Genomic DNA, 7,391 nt, shown 5'->3' with positions numbered 1-7,391 from the left:
ATGTCGTTTTTTTCGGGCAAAAAATGCCTCACTATACTATGTCGTTTTTTTCTGGGTAAAAATGCCTTACTATACTATGTCGTTTTTTTCGGCTAAAAATGCCTTACTATCCAATGTCGTTTTTTTCGGGCTAAAAACGCCTTACTATACTATGTCGTTTTTTTCGGCTAAAAACGCCTTACTATACTATGTCGTTTTTTTTGGCTAAAAAGGCCTCACTATACTATGTCGTTTTTTTCTGGGTAAAAATGCCTTACTATACTATGTCGTTTTTTTCGGCTAAAAACGCCTTACTATCCAATGTCGTTTTTTTCGGGCTAAAAACGCCTTACTATACTATGTCGTTTTTTTCGGCTAAAAAAGCCTTACTATACTATGTCGTTTTTTTCGGGCTAAAAACGCCTTACTATACTGTGTCGTTTTTTTCGGGCTAAAAACGCCTTACTATACTATGTCGTTTTTTTCGGCTAAAAACGGCTTACTATACTGTCGTTTTTTTTCGGGCTAAAAACGCCTTACTATACTATGTCGTTTTTTTTGGCTAAAAAAGGCCTTACTATACTATGTCGTTTTTTTCGGGGTAAAAACGCCTTACTATACTATGTCGTTTTTTTCGGCTAAAAACGCCTTACTATACTATGTCGTTTTTTTCGGTGCTAAAAAGGCCTTACTATACTATGTCGTTTTTTTCGGACTAAAAAAGCCTTACTATACTATGTCGTTTTTTTTTTCGGGCTAAAAACGCCTTACTATACTATGTCGTTTTTTTCGGGCTAAAAACGCCTTACTATACAATGTCGTTTTTTTCGGGCTAAAAACGTCTTACTATACTATGTCGTTTTTTTCGGGCAAAAAACGCCTTACTATACTAGGTCGTTTTTTTCGGGCTAAAAACGCCTTACTATACTATGTATTTTTCGGGCAAAAAACGCCTTACTATACTATGTCGTTTTTTTCGGCTAAAAACGCCTACTATACTGTCGTTTTTTTCGGGCTAAAAACGCCTTACTATACTATGTCGTTTTTATGGGGCGAAAGACGCCTTACTATACTATGTAGTTTTTTTCAGACTAAAGACGCCTTACTATACTATGTCGTTTTTTTTTCAGCTAAAAACGCCTTACTATACTATGTCGTTTTTTTCGGGGTAAAAACGCCTTACTATCCTATTTCGTTTTTTTCGACTAAAAACGCCTTACTATACTATGTCGTTTTTTTCGGGCTAAAAACACCTTACTATACTGTCATTTTTTTCGGGCTAAAAAAGCTTTACTATACTATGTCATTTTTTTGGCTAAAAACGCCTTACTATACTATGTCGTTTTTTTCGGGGTAAAAACGCCTTACTATCCTATTTCGTTTTTTTCGACTAAAAACGCCTTACTATACTATGTCGTTTTTTTCGGGCTAAAAACACCTTACTATACTGTCATTTTTTTCGGGCTAAAAAAGCTTTACTATACTATGTCATTTTTTTGGCTAAAAACGCCTTACTATACTATGTCGTTTTTTTCGGCTAAAAACGCCTTACTATACTATGTCGTTTTTTTCGGCTACAAACGCCTTACTATACATGGTCGTTTTTTTTTGGGCTAAAAACGCCTTACTATACTATGTCATTTTTTTCGGGCAAAAAATGCCTTACTATACTGTCTTTTCTTTCGGGGAAAAAACGCCTTACTATATATACTATGCCGTTTTTTTTTCGGGCTAAAAACGCCTTACTATACTATGTCGGTTTTTTTCGGACAAAAATTCCTTACTATACTATGTCGTTTTTTTCGGGCTAAAAACGCCTTACAATACTATGTCGTTTTTTGGGCCGAAAAACGCCTTACTATACTATGTCGTTTTTTTTTCGGGCTAAAAACGCCTTTCGATACTGCTGTATTTTTTTTCGGCTAAAAACGCCTTACTATACATGGTCGTTTTTTTCGGCAAAAAACGCCTTACTATACATGGTCGTTTTTTTCGGCCCAAAAACGCCTTACTATATACATGGTCGTTTTTTTCGGCCAAAAAAAGGCCAAAAACGCCTTACTATACTTGGTCGTTTTTTTTCGTCCAAAAAAGCCTTACTATACATGGTCGTTTTTTTCGGCAAAAAAGGCCTTATATACATGGTCGTTTTTTTGGGCAAAAAACGCCTTACTATACATGGTCGTTTTTTTCAGCAAAAAACGCTTTACTATACATGGTCGTTTTTTTCGGCTAAAAATGGCTTACTATACATGGTCGTTTTTTGGGGGGCAAAAAACATGCTAAAAACGCCTTACTATACATGGTCGTTTTTTTAGGCGTAAAACGCCTTACTATACATGGCCGTTTTTTTCGGCCAAAAACGCCTTACTATACATGGTCGTTTTTTTCGGCCAAAAACGCCTTACTATACATGGTCGTTTTTTTCGGCCAAAAACGCCTTACTATACATGGTCGTTTTTCTGGCCAAAAAATGCCTTACTATACATGGTTGTTTTTTTTGGGCAAAAAACAGACTAAAAAGGCCTTACTGTACATGGTCGTTTTTATTTGGCTTAAAACGGCTTACTATACATGGTCGTTTTTTTCGGCCAAAAACGCCTTTCTATACATGGTCGTTTTTTTCGTCCAAAAACGCCTTACAATACATGGTCGTTTTTTTCGGCTAAAAACGCCTTACTATACATGGTTGTTTTTTTCGGGCGAAAAACAGGCTAAAAATGCCTTAATATACATGGTCGTCTTTTTCGTGCCAAAAACGCCTTTGTTTTTGTTTTGTTACTATACATGGCTAAAAACGCCTTACTATACATGGTTGTTTTTTTCGGGCAAAAAACAGGCTAAAAAGGCCTTACTGTACATGGTCGTTTTTATTTGGCTTAAAACGGCTTACTATACATGGTCGTTTTTTTCGGGCAAAAAATGGGCTAAAAACGCCTTACTATACTATATAGTAAGGCGTTTTTAGCCCATTAGCCCTTACTCTACTATATAGTAAGGCATTTTTGGTTGAAAAAAGCGACCATGTATAGTAAGGCGTTTTTACACTTAAAAGATTTTCACACATCCTTCTCAGATACAGCCAGAAATCACAATTGTTTTTCTCCACTGCCGGTTGATACCTGACCAACACATACAGTACCTACGAACATTTTGCAAGAATTAGTTTCTCTTGTTTCTGGTCGGAGGCACACTCTATCCTTTTTTGGATGGATGGTCCCTCTCTGTGTGTGTGTTTGTGTGCTCGAGTGTGTGCGTATGTCCCTGTCCGCGTACACGTGTATTTATTGGTCAAGGGGGCTTAAATGAGCTTGTTCAATGCCTATGAGTGATCTTTGCCAAAACAGCAATGGAAGTGTGTTTGTGCTTGTGTCTTCATCACTGCAAGGCAGTTGGCGCCAGATGACAGACACAAAACCACAAGCTAAAAAAAAAAAAAAGCCTGTTTCCCCAGCTTTGGACAGCATGGTGGCGAAGGGACTGTGTCCGGAGGCTGAGTCACTCTCTCCTCTTAGTTACACCGCTTTGTGTTTTTGTTTGGATCCTGAACGCGTCTGAAATTATAAAAAGTGTCCCTCCTCTTTCCTCTGAAAGGTTTCATGTCAGGCCGCATGTTTTCGGGATGACACAAGCAACCTCTTCCAACTTCACAAATCCACTTTGGGGTTCTGCAGTCCAGCAGGCAGAACATGTCTGCAGCAAATTGCGGAATGGAAATGCAACCTTCGTGCCATGGAGGCGGGAATGTAATTATACGCGACTGCTCCCCCACATCTTCAACCACCACCTGGCATGATGTCTGCCTTCTTCATCGCCCGACGCCAGACTCCCCCTCGCCCTGCAAGCCTTCCGACGAGTCTGCTCTCCAGGCCTCGACCGCAGCATGAGGAGGAGGTGAGGAGGGTGGATGGAGGCATCAGGAGGTATGAGGGAGTGCGGCTTGTTGCTTTTGATTCGAGGATCAGATGCACTAGTGACGCCAGGTGGCGGTGGGCGGCCAGTTTCTCCAAAGGCTTGAGTTGGAGATACTGGACAGATCTGCAGGGCAGATTTGGTTACTTATACCCCATTGGGTCGATTATTTTGACCCAGCAAGTTGGGTGGAGATTGGATTTGGGCTGAAGCCACTCGCCATTTTGGTCACAGTAAATTTAATGTCACATTCTTTGATGCGCCGGGTATAAATGACTTAGTAGTGGCCGTGTCCCTTTTGGGACTGTCAAGCAGATCTGACAGATCAGCAGCTTAAAGTAAGCACGTCTCGTCTCTCTTTTGGGAAAAGTGTCCAACCGAGACCGTGAGAACAGGCACTCAGGAACACTCGAAATGTGTTTAAAGCAGGTAGGAGAGAGACATTTTTTGCAGGTGGGACTGGAAGCTTCCTTCTGAGCTTCAGAGGCTTCACTGTCTGAGTTACTACAATACTTTCCTGGTATGCAGCCAGCCTGCCTAAATACTTGCCGGCCCACCAATTTCAATATCATCCCTATAAAAGCGCCGACGTTAAAGCTCTACTCCTGCTCGCTTCCTATATTGTTGAATTTTCTATGTATGCCAAAGCCATAGCATTGGAACACTTTGAAGGCCGTCATAAATCCATGTGGAAGTGAATCCAAACGTGCAGGCCTCAAGTTGAAGTGTGTGGTCGCATTTTTCCAAAAGACGAGCAGGCTCTGGCGACTGGGTCCAGCTTTAAAAGAGAGCGTCCGGGTTTGAAATTGGACAACAACGAGGAGCGTGGCGGCAAGTTGAGAGGACCCGAGGCACGGGGCTGCGCTCCACATAAAATAAATCCACACCACTTTTATGGGCTTCATCACAGTAGCGATCTAAATCTGGGTTAACAAGCGCAGCTTACCACTAAGAGCCCAGGGCACCACAGAAGAGGTGGAAAAAAAAAAAAGAAGGACCGTACTCTTTCTTGAAATTCATTTCCCATAAGCCATCTGGACCCGCTTCCTTTGAAGTGGCTTTCTTCGACTTTGGACAGGAAGTCTGCAGCTTAGAGCGTTGCCAACCTCAAGACGGAGAGAAGAAGAAGAGAGGTAAAGCGTACCTGCATTGTGATGCCGCAAGCAAGTGATAATCCACACATAAATAGAAAGTGGGGAAAATGCAAACACAACGTGCAGAATAATATGCGCTTAAGCCTTATTTGGACTCGCTTTGTGCTCGACTTGTCCTATTCTGCGCGGTGACGAGAGCAAAGAGGGGTAGTCGAGTCAGGCACGGCGCCAAAATGCAAATACTGCCAAATCAATGACACTAAAGCCCAATGTGCCACTTTGCACCCGAGCCCGCTGAATTAACACCGTTATCATCAACAAAACATTATTTTACAACGAGCGTCGACAGATGGTTAAGAGCATTAGCGCGCGAGCTGCCAAAGGGCGCCGCTCGCCCCTTGTTCGCCGCGATAGAATTCACAGGTGAGCCAAGGCGCCAACGTGCCCTCGGCATATGGCCCAGTAAATATTGACTGATATATTAATTACTCTTTGCATAATCTAATAATTAATCCCGCACATTAGAGTTTCACCTTTCCGCAGCGCTACATCCCGGCTAAAAGCGCCAATCTCTCTCGGCATACGCTTGCCAAGGTTACAGGCAGGAACACGGGGGCCTTCCCTGACTGTCAATCCCTGACTATGCAGGGGATCGCTGTACTATTTTATGTCCGTAGTTCTTCTCAGTGACTCAAGTTTGCAATGGCTAACCCATGAAACTTGTAAGGAATTTTGTTTGCTATCCGTGGAAGAACGTGTTTTGTTTGTCATGATACCAGATGGCTAGGGAAGCGCTCTCGCGGTCAAGTTTTTCGACCAAGAAGACTTTTGCTGACAAATGGCATCATTATAACCCCAAAAAACACGAGTTGAACTTGTATCAGTGTGGAGTCAGGAATGCAACTGTGAGGCCAGAGGGGGGGGGGGGGGGGGGGGCGCACCGAGGAGACGAAAAATGGATGAAATATGCTTTTTGTAATTTGGATGAACTGCCACGCTGCACTTAAGTAAATACTCCTGATTACGATTTTCTCTCTCTTTTTTTTTTTTCCCCCCTGCGTGATGCTGACAGCATCTGGGCCTCATCTGAGCATCTGTGCGCAACTTGAGAAACTGACCTGAACCTCAGCAGAGCAAAAGAGAAGCGCACAAAGCCTCAAATAACCTCATTTGGATTCATTTACTGCAATGTCGCATACTTGAAGTACAGGATGTAATATTAGCATATGGACCGGCCACTTCATGAGTTACACCTGCACTTTTGAATGATCAACTGATGTTCTTTCCATGACCCTTCAAAGACCAACAGGCGCACGTTCCTACGAGAACCTGCGCAATTGCGGTGGGAACGCAGGCAGTTCTCGGGCCAGTTTCAAACTCGCCGAGGACACTGTGCCTGCATGTCCATTCAAGCGTGCAGTTTTCCAGTTTCAAGATCTCAACCGCTTTGTCTTGATTTCACACATGAACAAGAAACCCGCCAATAAACTTTGGCAGAAACGGGTCAAATTTGATGCAGAACAGACTCGGCATACACAAACTTGGCAGTACCTGCAAAAAAAAAAAAGAATGACACTTCAAAAGACTTTCATTTTGGGTTACTTTAGGAAGTCGTCAGATAAAGTTGAAATGAAGGGCGACCGTCACTTAAAAGAATTGCATTATTTCCCGCTATGTCTTCAGGCACTGCTGAGCTCAGCTCTCGCGTGGTACATTCATGTTCCACGCGAGTGTACCTAATGAAGTGGCCTGCGAATATGCATTGTACTGGACTGCGCTTGCTTGCTTCCTTGCATCTTGTTCTGGAATACATCATGCGCGCACTATATTTGCATGCTGCATATTGGATTGCATCAAGAGATGCCAGTAGGCGCGCTCCACAGAAACTTGGATCAGAGTCAAAATGGGCTTGCCGATAAAACACACACACACACACACACACTTGGGAGAGACATGGGGGGGGGGGGGTGGAGAGGTTGGAGCACACTGCCCTGAGTGGGCGTGGAGGAGTAGGAGGGAGGATGCGCACCATGTCACACATCAAACTCCTCACAGGCCACAGGAGTTCACATGTGTAGTCGAAACATCCAACAAGTGAGCACGTAAGAGAAGGTGAAGGCAGGATGATGAAAAACAGCGAGAACCACACACTGTCAGCCTTTTTTTTTTTTTTTTTTTTTTTTTATAGCTTCAACATCTTCTTTCTTGTTGCCGTTTCAAGACAAGCTGTCAGGAAGCTTGTGCAAATATTGAGCAACACTCTCGGCAACAGTTGGATGAGCAGAGCGGGCGCTCCATCAACAGAAACCTGCTGTGTATATTGTTCTTCTGTGATTGCAGGAGCATTCCCCGCTAATTGCTCTTGTTCCTCATTGCGGGCCAACTGCTGACACTGACAACATCGGA

The sequence above is a fragment of the Hippocampus guttulatus genome, chromosome 21, assembly GCF_054856545.1.
Source record: "Hippocampus guttulatus isolate MCC_2025c chromosome 21, RoL_Hgut_1.0, whole genome shotgun sequence".
Taxonomy (NCBI): domain Eukaryota; kingdom Metazoa; phylum Chordata; class Actinopteri; order Syngnathiformes; family Syngnathidae; genus Hippocampus; species Hippocampus guttulatus.
Note: the sequence above shows the minus strand (reverse complement) of the source record.